General features: G+C 38.2%; 1 protein-coding gene across 3 annotated transcripts in view; it reads right to left on the reverse strand.

The window, feature by feature from the left end:
* The window catches only part of BICC1 (BicC family RNA binding protein 1), a 271,995-nt gene that overhangs the window by 118,181 nt on the left and 136,375 nt on the right, over positions 1–17,439 (reverse strand). The window lies entirely within an intron of this gene.

A 17,439-nucleotide genomic window follows, 5' to 3' on the forward strand; every position in this document is an offset into this window, starting at 1 on the left:
CCACATCAGGGAGCCTGCTTCCCACGACCCACCCCGCCTGCCTCTCTGCCTACTTGTGACCTCTCTCCCTCTGTGTCAAATAAATAAATAAAATCTTTAAAAAAAAAAAAAAAAGAAAGAAAGAAAGAAAAGAAAAAGAAAAGGAAAAATAAAGAAAAATCTGATGAAGATAGCATGCTGTGGATATTTAACACCTCAGGCAGTTAATTAGCCATCTTAACTTTCTTACTCAAAACAGGGGATAATGTACCCTAACCAAAGAGTAATAGCACTGCTTTTTTAATATTAAAAACACACCTAATAAACATGTAATCTTATGTTCCTGTTTTGGTTTTAGTTTCTATTGGGAGTAAGAGAGGGAGAGATGGCAAGGGAGAGGAAAGTTTACAAGGGCTGGAATTTGGAATTTGATTGGAAAAAAGTTCTATCAGCTATAGAAAAAAATTCCATCACAGATTTACAAGGAATCATTTAAATAACTTTACTTAACCAAAATAACTTGTCAAAATTAGAATGAAATAAACAAGTAAAATCTAATCAAATTCTACATATAGTTTTATCCATGATAAAAAATAATTTCTACTTATATTCCCCAGTGCTCAAATGATAAATGTTTTTCCATCTCCAGCAAATTCCAGATTCGTACACCATTTGGAAAGAGAATATATCTACCAATGTTCACTATACTACAGATTTTGCAAGTTTGCAGCAATTATAGGATAATATCTTACAGATGATGGAAACCTTTGCCAAACCAACAATTCTACTAACGTGCTTATTTCACTAAATTCTTCAATCCAGACATAAAGTTAAAAATCCACAGGTAAGTAAACAGTATCTCAGATCAACCAACGACAAGTCTATTTATGCTGACTTTACTTGAAATATTTATTCTTGGACCAGGAAAAGAACACTGAACACTCTAACTTGACATTTATACTCTAAACTATTGAAAATTCATCATTCAAAATGGCTACCAGCTGGGAGCCATCTGCAGCCTGCTTCACACACACATACACACAAACCCAGCTCATTTGTGCTCTCTTTTCCTTATACTGATAGAGAAATAATGTCTATCCTCATGGAGAAGGTTGTTTAAAGTTACTTCATGGACTAATGGATTGTGAGTCAATTTGCTACATTTCATCACAAAGGGAGCTACGTGAGAAAAAAGAGAGAACTAGAAAACCCTGAAAAGTAGTGATGGGAAAGCAGTGAACTTCTCACACGAGGGGGTGTCTAAAAACTGAGGATGTTTATTTTGCTGAGACATTAGAAGGCTCTGTTGTATTTCATTTTAAATCCAAGAAATGCATCTCACTGATTCACTTACTCATCATCTCCAGAACCACTCCTCACATTTGTCTAATATTCTTATACATTTCCCGTGTATTCCACGCCATAATCTTGTAAATCAGATATGTGAAACCCATTTGGCAGATGAAGAAATGAGAAATCAAAGAGGTTAAGCAGCAGATAAGTATGTGGCAAAGTCTGGCTAAAATCAAAGTCCTGTGACTCTGGCAAAAGCAATTTCTGACCCACTTGGCTTATGAAGTAAGCGGAAAGCACCATATACTTACAGGGGGGTCATCTGAAAGCTCACTAGCAGCCCAACAGCTGCCCCTCAACACTCTGATTCATTCATGACAGAGTAACCAGGGATGGCCCCAGAATGGTTCAATCAAGGGAAGGACCACCACCCCCACGCACACAGAGAGAATGTCAGAAGCATTTGGTTGTCACAGTGACACAACAGAGAGCCACACTGGCCAGGGTTACAGATGATGAGCTTCCAACAAAGGGCAGAACAAACCCACTCAGGATGGCCACAGAGACAGTCCTGGCTTTGCACAGTCCCAAGATGCACAAATTTTAGTTACCCAGCTTAGGTAAACAACACCAATCCCCCAACGAGACAAGTTTACATTCCAGTTACCAAAGTACATTAATTGTGAGTAGTTGCATCAAATACACATTCCACTGCCAGCTCTTCAGTATACAAATCACTACGTATATAACATGCATCTTGATCAGTGACGAATCACAAAGCTTCTTTCGAAGTGTGTTGGGGATTACTCACTGCACATCTGTAAATACCTCATGCACAGAGGAGCAAAGCAAGTAGTTATACTGACTTCTTATCTCCCAGGGTCAAAAACAAGTGACATTTTACAAAAATGGATAATCAAAAGTGGAAACTGGCCAACCAAGATAAAAGTACAGTGACAAGGCTGGAAGTGAAACTTGAGTCAGACGTCAGGCGTACAAGATCTATAGGGACGATGGGAGTGTTGACACTGGCGTTGCTGGAGGGGCTAGGATATGCAGCCAGAGGAGACTGAGTGAAGACAAACTCAGGGGCATAAACGATGAAAGCGGTTGTGACAAGGAGGAGCTGACGCCAGCAAAAAACTTCACATTAAAGAAACTCTGGGAGATATTCCACACCTTGAAAGTACAAAGGATGACATGTTGGAATCTGATCAAGACTTATGATCGCAACAATTCATCAAGCCAGAGAAAAAATGCTCCCTCCATATCACAAACTATACAATAAAAAAGCCATGGTTCCAACTGTTCAAGGTTTTTTACAAAGAAATGGACACATTAATTCTCAATATTTCGAACATTAAAATACAGTGCATTAAATATTAGCTTTAATATCTTTTTTCATTTTCCTATACATTTATCACTGACAGGGAAATCTTTAATGTTTTCACAAAATTTTTAGAATTTGCACAGCATTCAATTTTCCCATTGATTACTGAAAACACCTTGCAGTTTCAGCCTCCACAGTCATTTTTATGGTCCCACACTGCTGTGTAAGGTGAGGACTACCTGTTATGCCCCCATTGAGAATCAGTCATAAAGGCTTTCAAACTGTTCTACACTATAGATACTATTTATCTCAAAAAGTTCAACAAACTCCTACATACTGACCAAAACCTAGTTCAGATGTGCCCCCCACTACGAAAACTCTCCCAACCCTCCCAGGCAGAAGTCATCTCTCTCCCCTCGTCCATTGTGGCAACATTTTAGTGCTTATTTCTTTGCTCGTTTTACCACTCCCACCAAAGAGGTGGCCTCCTCATGGCCAACAAACTAGATCTTGTTCATTTTTAAACATTTGAATCTAGCACTTAGGATCTAAGAAGCATGGTTCAAGTAATTAACAGTGATGAAGTAGTTAGACAAAGGGGACAGAAGAGGCAACAATTACGAAGGACTTTCCAATTATTCAGCACTTAGTGAATCCAGTACAGCCGCTCCATCTACACAGTTTCCTTTACCTCATTCGAAACATGGTATCCTTGTGGAATCTGCTTATCAGAATAAATGAACTGAGTGAATATTCCTTAAATAAAAGTACATTCTAAATCACTGACAGAAATTTTCTCCCAAGGTCCATGTGCCTAATAATGGAGAAGCTCTCCGTATAGTAAGGGGCAAGTTAGGCCAAGTATGGGCTTGGACAGCAGGATGCCTGTGTTCTGTCACTTCCATTCTAGCCTACGTCTGGCACCAGCTCAGGGGCCCACACTTTCCCGTTTTAAAAGATGAGCTAGATTTTTGTGTTAAATCTTCTAATTTCTAAATGTCAATTATGTAAATTATGTAAATCTAATTTCTAAATGTTTCAATTATGTAAAAAACACTGTGGGTGAAAGAAAGCATGGACCCCACCTTCTGACCTGTGCTCCAAACCAAAGAGAATTTTCAGAGGGTGTGGGAGGTTATTTGTGATGACCTAAAGTGTTAGTGAAGAGCCAATTTCTTGGTTCCCCTGGGACACAGGAACCATAATTCTTAAAGCCATTTCATTCTCCAACTATCACCTTATAATTCCTAAGAAGGACTAACCAGATCTCTATCATATTATTATCATAGGTAGCTAAAAAAGATTAAATTTGAACTATCAGATGTAACTTGTATGTGACTTGAATATAATGGTTAAACAGTATATAACTTGTGGGGAAAAAAAAAGTAATAGTATTGATATTTCTAGCAAAATCAAGTTACCAAAACTTGATTATAATTTTCTAGCCTCTGATTTTTCATAAGGCCATTATTCCAGTTATATGAATTCACATTATATGATTTTTTAGGCAACACATTTTACTACCCAGGTCACTCTGATCTTCTTCAAGCAAACTGAGTAAGCTCCAGTGGCACTGATGCTGGTGACGACCAATCAGGACAACAGCAGATCAGTAATGGCATCCCCGAGACATTAATAAAATAAAATTCTATGTAGGCTGTACTGGGTAAGTAGGCAAAGAAACAAGTACTGGGTTCAAGGAAAGTTTGCTTCAAAAAAAAGTATAATGAAGATGTATATATTGGTTATGCTACTATAACAATTCCAAATGTCAGGGGATGAACACAACAAAAACTTCTCTCTCCTTTTAGATGGACTGCATACGTCAGCAAAGGGCTTGGTTCTATACAGTCATTCAGGGACCCAAGCTTATAGAGGCCCTTTCATTTTATAGCTGCCCATCGGGAATTCATGGCCTTCTGTCTCCCTTTGGGAGAAACATGCAAACATGGTCCCTCATCTTCCCCACTCCTCACACTACTATATCAAATCAGTTGCACAGACCTAGTGATTCTCTTTCCAAAACTATTCCCAGAACCTAAGACAACCTTCCATCCAAGTAATGACCACCTTGAGCATTTCCACCAATGGCTTCACAAGTAGTGAGAGCACTTCCAGTTTTCTCCCCTTCAACTCACAAGCTCTGATATTTCCCCACTATAATTCAAGTCTGTCAGGACTTATTCATTACCTCTTAAGTTGGGCACAAACTTCTTGGCCTAACATTAAGGCTGTCCATAATGAGGCTATAATCCACCTCTTTTGGTTTTACTTTTCCTCAGTCCCCATAACTTCATCACCACCAGTATGTCTGGTCCACACCCAATCCCCAACTTTTTTTTTTTCTTTCTATAAGCAGTTCCATTGTCCCACTGTCTCTCCAGCACTCAGTTCATCTCAAAACATAGAAACAACCTCTAGATCCCCTCAATTTGATACAATCTTCTCCTCTTCAGAGCTGCTATACTGTCTTTCTTATGCAACTTATATTTCTATTTTAAATTGACTCAACCCCCTTCAAAGATAAACTATCTTTGAGGGCAAAGACTGTTTTACTTACAGTGAACTTGCCAGGTCTTACAAGGCCTAATTACTGGTAAAGCCAACAACATTACCCTCTTGACAAGTCACAAAGAACATGCCTGAGCATTTCATTTGTAAGAGAGCTGTAAGCTTCTAGAACAACCTATTATCCTTTGAGGGAACCAAAGGTGGAATTACCTTCTTTTTATAGAATCATCTTTCTAAGTCAAGAGTCTGGCTCCAATGTCAATTGAAGCTAGGTAAGGAACCATTAGGAATGAATGGGCACCGTGCATGCTTATAATTCAAATATATATTACACAAAAGAAAAAACAGACAAAAATTATTCATTGCCCCCAAACAAAATACATCTTCTCTCATTGTCTTGGAATCCACTGTCCCCTCATTCATAGTTTCCCTTGACCAATAGATGTGGGCACAAGAATTATTTTACTCCATCATGAGAAAACCAACAGTACAAAAGCAAGGATAAATGATAACTGACACCAGACTTTCACATCAGGAAATAAGGAGTAGGAGAGGGTGAGGCAAACAGTAGCACATCACTGGCTCCAACCAACATGTACAGAACCTGACCCAAAGTAGCCAGACTTTCAGATTTTTCAAGAAAAGCTACCAAACCAGACAGAATGTAAAATCTCCTTAATTTTAAAATGTTGGCAGCTAAATTTATTTCAACAATCACTATTTAGATAAATACGATATAGCCTCAACTAAACATGTGTGTACACCAAATACAACACTAAGCCATTTGCTTGTTTTCTGTTTACCTGAGATGGGTTAAAAGAGAAATAAAAGGAATGTGGTAATACTGAAAAAAGTGAGCAGATGGTGTCTCTACCATCAGAAAATCCCGTGCCGCAGGCAGTTTATAATGAGCTGGACTTTGATCATAGGAAGAAGGAACTGACAGCTTTATAGGCCAGCACTTGATTCTGGGTCTAGGGTATTGGTGGAAAGGCCCAAGGCTAAGGACTGCTGGGAAACTTGAGTCCAGTTAAGCCCAACATAAATTTATATATGAATCCCCTTGTACATGCTAGAAATTTTAAAACCACTAAATTTTCCTGAATTACTGTTCAAAAATTATCACTTCCAAGAGGATGCCAGAAAATTAAAGTATTACTCCACTGAATTTGGTACAGCAGGATAGAAAATATCTATTGCACTATAAATGTATTTTTCTATAAAATTAATTTTAAATCTTTGTGATATAGGAAAAAAGTGTGGAACTCATAAAACATTATGAGTAATATTCAAAGAATTTATATATTTTAAAAATTAATTTAATTGATTATGAAAATTTCCAAAAAAGCTACTCAAGAAACTTAAGCGTACTAATGATGTCACAAGGGAGACCTGGAAAGACAAACATTCAGATGTACTAAGATTTCATTAATCTGCAAAACTGCAGAATTAGATTTGGCAATATTTCAGATGTCTTCATGTGATTCTTAGAGTAAAATTTCATAAGTTTTCCCTTGTGAATTTTTAGGTTCTTAAGATTTAAGAAGATTCCAATTAGAAACCACTAAACTTTCTAAATGCTAGTTTCAAGAAATTAAGATTCTCTCTACATCCTCAATTTTCAATACCTATTCATCACTGATAAAATGGCATAATTATCCTATGTTATGAAATATGAACCAGTTGGTGAGGTATATTTTACCATTATAAATTCATTTATAAAACAAGGTAAGTATGAGGCACTATGCTCAACTGAAGAGCAACAACGATGGACCAAAACAGTTATGGTGTGCCTGGGCGGCTCAGTGGGTTAAGCCTCTGCCTTTGTCTCAGGTGATGGTCTCAGGGTCCTGGGATCGAGCCCCACATCAGGCTCTGTACTCAGCAGAGAGCCTGCTTCCACATCTCCCTCTGCCTGCCTATCTACTTGTGATCTCTCACTCTCTCTGTGTCAAATAAATAAATAAAATCTTAAAAAAAGCAAAAACAAAAAACCAGTTATGGCCACTGCTCTCACAAGGCTGACAGTATAGTCAGGGAAACCAACAACAAAACCACCCTTACTTTAATTACAGAGCATAAAAAGTTTCATGAAAGAAACTTAAAAATTGCAATGATATCACCTAACAGAGAGATGCCATGTATTTATTACTTAGGGAAGAATACCTTGAAGAAATGAGCCATAATACGAAGCACAGTTACCTTGAAGGGGGTGATGCAAATCACATCAGGAAGAGGGAGCAGGATTCATTCATTTCTAAATACCTACTGCATGACAGATTCATGCCAGTCATTGCATTAAACATTAGGCATAAATAGTGAATAGAATTTAAACAGTTCCTGATCACACTTACAATCTACCGGGGGAAATGAACAAATACAATAAAATAAATCTACTGGGAGAAATGAAGTAAAGGAAGGGGGAAGAAATCATTTTTTAAGCGGGAAAGGGGTTAAAAAAGAACAGGATGCCCTGAGTCAGAACAATTGTTCTAATACTTTGTATTAGGTGAGACAATCTAAGAATTAATTAAGCCAAGACCTGAAAGATGTCAAGAAAACAGAAAGAACATAGCAAGCAGAGACCCTGAAGCAGGAGGGAACTCGACATTAAAGGAAATGAAAGACGACCAGCAGGAAGGAGAAAAGGGCAGCCGTGAGGTGGAGAGGGACATAAGGGCCAAGTCCTATAAAGCCCAGAGAGCCATGGATAAGGGGGCTGGGTCTCCTTTTAACAACACTGGGAAAGCCATGAAGTGCTTTAAACCTTGGAGTAACATGACCTTATTTGTGTTTTACAAATCACATTGAAGGAGGCAGGCAGAAGTAGAGAGATGAGCTAGGAGAGCATTGCAGTTGTCAAGTAAGATATAATGGGAGCACGGAGAAAGGTCAGGATGGTAGAGATGAAGAAAAATGAAGAAAATCAATGTATACTGAGAGTGGAACAGCCAAGACTACTGAATGATTGACTGGGGAGGAGTAATGGAAAGGGAGCTATTAAGTTATCAGTCAGGCTTCTGATTGGTGCCATCACTGAGACTGGAAGTAAAAAAGAGACCAAATGAGACTAAGAACATAAAAGTTTCAGTTAAGCTACATTTTTCAAGTCAATGAGCCACTGAAGTAGATTTCCAGCCAAGGGGAAATAACAGGCTAAGGCAATAAGAATCTAGTGATCAGAAGGAAAAAAAATTTAATTGGAAATAAAAATTTGGAATTAGATGTTATTTAAGATCATGGAATCTGAGGCTTTCACCTATGAAGGACATGATGAAGAAACAAAGGTCCTTCCAATTTAGATGTGAAACAAACCCTGAGAATTTACAAAGTAGAATGTAAGTGGGAGTTAGGGGGAATGGGTCTTGTTTCCTGGTCATAGAGCTTCACTTTGAGAAAGTGAAAGTTCCAAACATGGATGATGATGATGACTGTAAAACAGTGTGAATATACTTAATGCCATTTAAAAATGGTTAAAATGAAGAATCTTATTTACTACTTAATTAAAAAATAATCCTTGAGAAATGTCAACATTTAGACAAATCCTTGAGAAATGTCAACATTTAGACATTGGATAGAAGAGGAGATTCTGTAAACGTCAGAGAGGGAATGAACTTCCAGAATGATGGTAGATGGGGATGAAGACATAGAAGACAAAGGAGAAACTCCATGCTAATCCCCATATAGGAGTTCCTCAAGGAAAAAAGAAAAGAACAGAAAGCTACTAAGAAATGAAGTCAGATGAAGATTTCAAAGTATCCCTCGGATTTTTAAAACACTGGGATCATGGGTAACCCCGACACAACCATGTAAGTGGAAGGGTGAAGTGCTGTGAGTTGAGAAGTAGAATATAATTATACAACTCTTTCAAGAAGTTTTGACTTCTTTTTTTTTTAATTTTTTATTTTTTATAAACATATAATATATTTTTATCCCCAGGGGTACAGGTCTGTGAATCACCAAGTTTACACACTTCACAGCACTCACCATAGCACATACCCTCCCCAATGTCCATAACCTGTTCCAAAAAATAGAAAAATGGAAGGAAAACTTCCAAACTCATTTGATGAGGCCAGCATCACCTTGATCCCAAAACCAGACAAGGATCCCATCAAAAAAGAGAACTACCAAGATGCCCTTCAATGGATGAATGGATAAGGAAGATGTGGTCCATATACACTATGGAGTATTATGCCTCCATCAGAAAGGACGAATACCCAACTTTTGTAGCAACATGGACGGGACTGGAAGAGATTATGCTGAGTGAAATAAGTCAAGCAGAGAGAGTCAATTATCATATGGTTTCACTTATTTGTGGAGCATAACAAAAAGCATGGAGGACATGGGAAGTTAGAGAGAAGGGAGTTGGGGTAAATTGGAAGGGGAGGTGAATCATGAGAGACTATGGACTCTGAAAAACAATCTGAGGGGTTTGAAGTGGTGGGGGGGGGTGGGAGGTCAGGATACCAGGTGGTGGGTATTATAGAGGGCACGGATTGCATGGAGCACTGCGTGTGGTGAAAAAATAATGATACTGTTATGCTGAAAATAAATAAATTTAAAAAAAGGTATTCCAATGTCAAGATGAAATAAAAGGTTATTTACATTTCACTGGATCACATTAAAAAAAAGTAGAGAACTACAGACCAATATCCTTGATGAAAACAGATGCGAAAATTCTCACCAAAATACTAGCCAATAGGATTCAACAGTACATTAAAAGGATCATTCACCATGACCAAGTGGGATTTATTCCAGGGCTGCAAGGTTGGTTCAACATCCGCAAATCAATCAATGTGATATAACACATTAATAAAAGAAAGAACAAGAACCATATGATACTCTCAATAGAAGTTTTGACTTCTTAAGAAGAAGCAGAAAAACAAGACCGTGGCTGGAGAGGAATGCGACATCAAGGGAAGTATGGTAGTTGTACCATACTACCCCAATGTCCACTTTCACTTTCTCCTAATTAGAATCCTCAATTTTTAGCTGGGCACATGGACACCTAACATAACTATTCTGACTACCTTGAAGCTAGGTATGGCTAGGAAAAAAAGTTCTGCCTAGAGACATGCTAGGAGATTCTAGGAAATCTCATGATTCAGTGTCTTTTGTCCCTTCTCCCATCCTGCTGATTAGATGCGGCACCAGAAGTTCCAACTTGGATTATGAAGATAAAGGCCATAACCCAGGAGTGGGGAACGATATAGGTAGAAGTAACTTGATTTACTAAGTCTCTGGGGAGCACTGTCACCACACCAGACCCACACTGTTCCTTTAGGAGAAGTAATCTTCCATCTTATTTAAAAAGCAATCATTTCGTTTTGCTTTATTTCCACAGACAATTCTAATCTGAACTGATGCAGGCAGTTTTGTTTTCCTTTAGTATGGAAGACAGTAGAACACCATTGTGTGGAAGTGGGAATAATCCAATTACCGAGCTTAACTCACAGCAGAGGAGGACAAAGCCCAAAGTGAGACATGCAAACCCAGTGTAGCTAGAAAGATGAGACCAGGGAAGACGCAGGAGGAGCTAAACCATGCAGACTTGCAAAGTAGGATGAGGATTTTACTTTTTATCCTAAGAGCAACTGAGAAACTAGACATGTTTTAATAGGTAAGTAACAGGATCTAATGTGTACTTTTTCAAAGATGAGTGACAGTAGTTTGAAGAAAGTAAAGGAGGCCAAAAGAGGTGGCAAGGAGACCAGTTCAGAAGTTGTTCTGACAATCCAGATGAAAGACGGGGATGGCTTCAAGCAGGAGAATGATGACAGTCCTATGGCCAAGTGAGTGAATGTGAAGAAGACAGAGACAGCACTGGCAGCACTCTGTATGTGCTTATGCAGGGACCAGGGACAGCAAGCAGTCAAGGATGACACTCAAGGTTATAGCTTGAACAACACTGTGAATGCTGATGTCATTCACTGAAATACAGACTTGTGGAAAAGATACACACTTGGGTAAGCTCAATTTTTAACAGTCTAATTTTTAAGTTCTTGAAATAACCAAAGGTAAATAAATACCCAGCAAGTAAAAACTTGTTCTCAGAAGCTTATTCGTAATAGCACAAAACGGTAAATAGCCAGGTGTCCAAAAAAGGGAAGCAGATTAACTGCAACAATATGGATGAAACCCAAACGCATTATACTCAGAGAAAGAAGCCTTATCCCATAAAGTACATATTGTATATTTCCATTTATATAATATTCTAGAACAAACAAAACTACTCTTTGGTGGAAAAAACTCAGAAAACTGGTTGCCACAGTTAGTGGGGGTGGTTCAGGAGAGTGGGGTAGGAGGAAACTGTTTCTATTCATGGTAATGGTCTACATCTTCATAGGAGTTTGGGTTACACAAGTGTATACATTTGTCAAAACACAGTCAACACTAAATTTACTTTATCTAAATTTAACAATGACAAAGCACTTTTGAATGCTGATTGTTGGTATGCATAGTAAAGAGCTGGTGTGCTGAGATAGGCCTGCTAGTCTGAAATTCCGCAAAAAGATGGATTGACGAATAAACAGGAGAGATAGATCCATATGTGATAAAGCCAATATAAAGGAGTCACTAGGGTACTCCCTGTATAATTCTTACAACTTTTTTGTGTTTTTATAATAAACTGTTAGAAAAGCTTTAAGTAACTGATCTGTATTTCTTTAAAAGCCCTAACTAAAACTTAACAATAATGATTCAAGCACACATCTCCCTCCCTTTCCTTTCCATCTTCACTTTCATTGTGAATCCATGAATGTTTACTACTGGGAGATTTGTAACCAATTAATCACAAAGAAATCTAGCATTTTAAAATCACTTGAAATCATTATCGAGTCCAAACGGTGTATTTTGCAGAAAAACAGTTAAATAGAAATATTTTAACACACTTTAAGCAATGAATCATGATAATTCAGGAAAAGAAAAAACTGGGGAAAATTTCAGCTAATATAGGGGAAAAAATGGTCATTCTGAATTATGTAACATTTTAAGGGATACGGTTTTCTTATTTTCATAATTTGTAGTTCTTTAGGACCCTTTTAATAAGGGAAAAACTATCACTGCCATACCCAAATGTCAGTTATTCATTATTGTATTTTTAAAGATGTTTCCCTAGGAATACTGTTCATATTCTTAATTTCCACTACCAATACAAATTTTTTACTTAAAGAAAGCCCGTAGGTCTTTCTTCATAAAAATTAGCAGATAAAATTATTTAAAATTACTACAGATTTAGTTGAATTTTAATAAAAATTTATCTTCAAAAAATAAGGTCAGGGGCACCCGGGTGGCTCAGTGGGTCATGATCTCAGGGTCCTGGGATCGAGTCCCGCGTCGGGCTCTCTGCTCAGTAGGGAGCCTGCTTCCCTTCCTCTCTCTCTGCCTACTTGTACTCTCTCTCTGTCAAATAAATAAGTCAAATCTTTAAAAAAAAAAAAAAAAAAGGTCAAATTGTCCTCTCCCCCCGCCCAATCCCCGCAAAGAGGCTTATTGAGGGTGATTCAACCAGGGGAGTATTCTAGGAGCCTGAATCCTGAGGAGCTAGGCAGACCTCATGGGAGGGCTGAGGGGAGCTAACAACATGCAGGAACAAGGAAGTTACTTCTGAGGGCAGAGGGAACTACCTGGGTCTGGTCTGAAACTGCATACAGGGCTGAGTTAAAAACAAGGTCGTTGCCAAGACTGTGGGGCCGGGACTGGATGGTATGAGAGCCCGGCTAGTTTCTAGAGGCAAGAGAACCTCCAAATAGAGGTTTGTAGGTGGGCATCTTTCAAGGTCTTCCAGAAGACAGTGACCATGTGGAAGAGGCCATAAGAGCAGGTAGAGACAGAAGAGCACAGCGTCTGTTGTGTGGCTGAACTGCATGCACAGGTGCACCCAATGCTGCTTCTGAGCCTTGTGTTCCTACTGGACCTTGCTGATGCCTCCTTGTTACCAGCTACCCTCCCCAACTACTCCACTGGTTCCTCAAGCCAGGCAGCAGGTGGGAGTGAGACCCAGGCCCTTACTTCTCTTCTGGGTTGTAGTGGGGTGGCATTTCTTTGGGCTAGTACAATGTAAAAACAAGCTGGTGGCTGGGTGATCATCAGGTATAGCAGGGAGGTGATGAATGGTCCCCAGGATGTTGACTTGCCCCATCAGAAACAGACACAGGGCAAAGCAGACACTGATGGGGAGAGGGTGCCAGTGGCCAGAAATAAGTCATTCATCATAAGGAGAAAGACAGTGTACCGCAGGAGAAGTTCTGTCTTGAATGGGGCATGACTCTCACTTTCTGCAGGCAGAAAGAAGCTGAAGGCATTGGTGACAATCAGAAAGCCACTAGACCCCAGAAAGCTCATCAGTTCAGGCTGGGCCACCTGCTGAGATGAAAGAGCTGAAGGTGAGAATGCAGTTCTGTTCATCAAAGGGGAAAAAGAAGATGCCAGATTACATATGCTGACCATTCAACACTGGCTTGTCATATCTGATGCAGCTGTTACAGGTGCCATAAGCATGTGACTTGCCAGTGCCTGATCCACATCCGTGAATGAACTCCTCACTGAACATAGCTGGAAGCCACAGGTTTTAGTTGCTATGCTGTCCTTCCTGATGCCCCCATATTCCTCTGGATTCCACCTGAGGAGTGGATGGCAGCAGACCACAAGTTAGCCACAGGAATGAAGGCATCAGTTGAAGCTGAGCATCACCATTTCCAGGACGGCAGACAGGGTGATGGAAATGTGGACAAGAGGGGGGAAACTGTCTTTGATGTCTGCTTTAATGGAAACTCTTCTGTTAAACACTGCTTAAAAGGTAATGAGATGGGCGCCTGGGTGTCTCAGTTGGTTGGACGACTGCTTTCAGCTCAGGTCATGATCCTGGAGTCCCGGGATCGAGTCCCGCATCGGGCTCCCAGCTCCACGGGGAGTCTGCTTCTCCCTCTAACCTTCTCCTTGCTCATGCTCTCTCTCACTGTCTCTCTCTCTCAAATAAATAAATAAAATCTTAAAAAAAAAAAAAAGGTAATAAGATTACCCCCATGCTGGTCAAAGCCTGAGTGATTAGTAGTAAAACTGTCCCCTCTTCTCAAGGAAGAGCAGCCAGTAGAAAGTGAGGCAGAGGAGGAATCCTTCCTCCATGCAGCCAATGCCTTTCCATCTTCCTCTCACTCTTCTCTGGAGATTTAGTGATAACATTGAGCTTGCAGACCCATAGGCCACACCTTGAGCCCTAGCCCAAACTGTCCTTTTAATTAAAACTTATAAACTGATACTTCAAAACCAACTACCAATTAAAAAGCTCAATATCAACTTGCATGCATTTATTTCTTCAGATGACACAGAGAATTTATGAAGTGGCACGTACAACTGTATATACTACAGAAGAAAAGTTTTCATTTAGTAGCACAAGTATTTTAATTACATATTCATATATACTGCATGGGATATTTTATTGCTCATTTTCAGCAGATGAAGTCTTGAACATACAGTCTGGTAACTATTCTAAGATAAGTAGCTTTCCTTACTGTACATGCTCTCAGCTTGGACTTTAATTATACTAAATTTTTAAAAATCCATTTCAACTTCAAAAACAAAAAAAGGAATATTAATCTTTCAAGTAAATATGTAGACACTATGTCTTCCTAAGAGCCCCACTGTTAAAGTAAAGGAGAAGAAAATACCTAAATGAGCCTAACTCTGGTCCTAAGTTCTCCATTTCTTTATCGTTTTTTTAATTAAGTTAAATTTTAATTCCAGTAAAAATTCAGTGTTATATTAGTTTCAGGTGTGCAATATAGTAACTCAACTCCATACATACATCACCCAGTTCTCATCACAACAAACACACTCCTTAATCCCATCACCTGTTTCACTCCTCCCTGTACCCTATACCCACCTCCCTTCTGGAAACGATCAGTTTGTTCTCCATAGTTAAGAGTCTGTTTCTTGGTTTGTCTTTTTTTTTTTTCTTTGCTCATTTGTTTTTTTTCTTAAATTCCACATATGAGTGAAATCATGGTATTTGTCTTTCTCTGAATGACTTATTTCACTAAGCATTATACTCTCTAGCTCCACTCACATCCTTGCAAATGGGAAGATTTCATTAGTTTTTATGACTGAGTAATATTCCTCTGTGTGTGTGTACACACTACATCTTTGCTATCCATTCATCTATTAATGGACACAGATTATTTCCATAATTTGGCTATCGTAAATAATGCTGCTATAAATACAGGGGTGCATATAACCTTCTGAATACTAGGTCCTCGGTTTTTAAAGTCTTCACTAGCCTGATCAGGAAAATACTGATCTAGGTATACCCACAAGTTTGAGAGAAGGAAGAGAAATCTTGTTTTATAAGTTTATTGGTTTTGGTTTGCACACTGTTACTGACCTAAAGCAAAATGCTTTCATGAATGTCATAAACAAACACCAAACTCCATGTCATCAATAAAACCAAATTTTCCCAAATAAGAAAATGTTGACTTACTTCATCCATTTAAAACAGTGCAACCCTTGGAATATGTGTTTGTTAAAAGGGCAAAGGAAGTAGTGTAAAGCTCAAATGTGACTAGTGGGATCAGGCTGTTGGGCTCAAAAAAAATTTTGAGTTTTTCAACGAGGGTTAAACACAAAGGTAAAGATTCAGAACACTGTAAATTTATCTGGAAGAAAATTTGAGTGGAAAGTATAGGTTTTAAGCTTCACTGATATTTCCCTTTCTTTTTTAAGGTCATTCAGTGAGGATCAAAGCTTGCGTAAAGAAAGGGGCAAGGAGACAAAAAAAAAAAAAAGAAAAAGGAAATCTTTGAAAATCCTTTTTATATAAATTGGTATATCTGACCCAAGGCAATAATGTGCTGACCAAAATAGGAACATCTAAAGATGACAGAAAACTTACATTTTTTTCAAGCTAAAATGAGTCAGGGAATCTCCCAAAACGAGTTTTACTTCCAGTCTGCACTTTTTGTTAAAAAGTGAAAGACCATAAAGTATTCAATTCTGTGTTTACTGCCCAATTTTTTATTGATTATGTTCACATACAAAAAAGTAATTTACAGTAAGCCAAGATGAAACAAAAATTTACAGAGCACCTGGTATACATAAGCACTTCATAAACACAAATATACATGATCTCCACTTCCTCCATACGACCTTAGAAAGCATGTAGGATCCCATTTGACACTTGAATAGCAAGTCTGGAGAGATTAAAGACCCTTCTTAGGATCACACAGCTGAATCACAAGTGGCCTTCTGTCCTGGCTTTGCCATTAACTAGCTATATGTTCTTAATGAGTGTAAGTCCCCTCTCTGATGCTCCATTTCCATAATATGCAAACTAAAAAGACTCAACTGAACATTTAAATTACATTAAAAGGTGCTTTTGATCTTTTAGAGACTAATGAGGGATGGTCAGACTTGACTTTCGATCCACCTCTACCCTGTCTTCCTTCCCTTTATCTAATTTCACTGTTCCTCACCCATTCCACAAGAAGAAAAGGAGCTGCCCTCCCCCTGCCTGCAAAAAAAAAGAGTATGAAAAGTTTCGTTTTATATACTTGAAAACACATCCGATTTTAAAAGGAGAAAAATATTGAACAGAGAAATTAAAACTACTTCCTAAAATAAGTATTAGAGACTATCCCTTTAACCTATATTTCTTCATAATTACAGTGAACAAATGAGAACTGACTTTATAAAATTTCCTCAAACACCTGATATCTTAACTAAAAAAAAAAAAAAAAAAAAAAGAATTATTAATGTGGTCTCAAGTTTGGTAAAAAAGCATCACAATAGCCAGTAAGAAACTGTGTATTTAGACTAAATTTAAAAGTCGTTCTGAACAAATGAGGTTTTTAAAAACTCAAGTGCATTTGACACACAATGTTACATTAGTTTCAGGTACACAACACAGTGATTCCACAAGTCTGTACTTTGATGCTGTGCTCACTGTAGCTACCATCTGTCACCATACAACCCTATTACAATAACACCACCTTACAAATTAGCTTTTAAAGGACTAGAAGGCCAAAGAGAATCAGTAATTTTTTTCTGTATCTTGCTTATAATCCACAGAGGTACAAAACTCATAGAAATTAATTAGAAAATAAAATTCTAGTTTGGTAAAGTAATAATATGTGCCTTTCTTGAAACTGACAAGCTGAACTGAATTGAGATTTCCCATGTGCCCTAAACATGAAACTCTTTTATCTAGTTCATTATTGAAAAGACAGAAAAAGTCATCACTTCCAATATATTTGTCCAAGGAATTTAAACATTAAATAGAAAAAACTGGCTATATAAGACCAAATGGCTGAGACATTTTTACTCTCTTACTTAAA

This window comes from Mustela lutreola, chromosome 4 (assembly GCF_030435805.1).
Source record: "Mustela lutreola isolate mMusLut2 chromosome 4, mMusLut2.pri, whole genome shotgun sequence".
NCBI classification, from domain to species: domain Eukaryota; kingdom Metazoa; phylum Chordata; class Mammalia; order Carnivora; family Mustelidae; genus Mustela; species Mustela lutreola.